Consider the following 835-nt stretch of genomic DNA (forward strand, 5'->3'; position numbering starts at 1 on the left):
CCCGGGGCAGGTTCCTTCGCCGGTGGTGCTGGGCGCTGGGTCCCTGCGGAGAGCGGGGCGCTGCCCGGGGTGCTCCGCACGCTGCGGGTGCAGCACGAGAGGGACCCCGTGTGTTTGCAGAGATCGCTCCCCTTGGCGGGTCCCCCCGTGACAGCCCAGCACTCTAGGAAGGAAGCCTGCAAGCCGTGCCTCCAGAAACCCTGCAAGGACCTCGAGGACGGGGCGAGGATCGCGGGTGGGGAGGCAGCGCTGGAAGGTTGGCGGGAGTGATTGTGGGAGGAAACGTGCAGAAATTTTCGGACATAGGGACCCTAAGATCCGAGTACCTGTTTGAAGGGAGATGTGTGGATCTGAAGATGGTTAGTAGACTTCGGAAAAGAACTGTTCTAAGCAGGTGGATAGGAGACCAGTGTCGTATGGAGGTCAAAGCTGGACATGCAATTTGAGCCGCATGAACTTGAGGTCGAATTTAGAGAAGTAGGCTTGAGGGACACCTTGGAACACAAGAGAAAAGATACGGAGGAAGACGTATAATTGAGAACTGGGCCATTCTCGTATTTAAAAGCAAGGCAGTGAGAAGTCAGCAAAAACCAAGAGGGAGAGAGAATGGGGAACATGAAGTGTTCAGAAGTCAGAGTGTGCTTAGAAAGAAAAAGAAAAGGGTCATTTTCGCTTAAAAAAAAAAATCCTTCCTTGCATTGAGTTGTTGTTATGTGCTGTCCAATCACCTACGACTCATGGCGACCCTATGTACAACAGCCTTAAACCCTGCTCTATCCTGTGCTATTCTCACTGTCTTCGACACACCCATCCCTATTACCCCAGTCACTGAATC

General features: G+C 52.9%; 1 protein-coding gene across 1 annotated transcript in view; it reads left to right on the plus strand.

The window, feature by feature from the left end:
- LOC102846997 (chromosome unknown open reading frame, human C3orf33) overlaps positions 1–835 on the plus strand; it is a 25,107-nt gene that overhangs the window by 332 nt on the left and 23,940 nt on the right. The gene's annotated exons all lie outside the window — the stretch shown is intronic.

The sequence above is a fragment of the Elephantulus edwardii genome, unplaced genomic scaffold (assembly GCF_000299155.1).
Source record: "Elephantulus edwardii isolate Elephantulus edwardi_28Jun2011 unplaced genomic scaffold, EleEdw1.0 scaffold00215, whole genome shotgun sequence".
Lineage (NCBI taxonomy): Eukaryota > Metazoa > Chordata > Mammalia > Macroscelidea > Macroscelididae > Elephantulus > Elephantulus edwardii.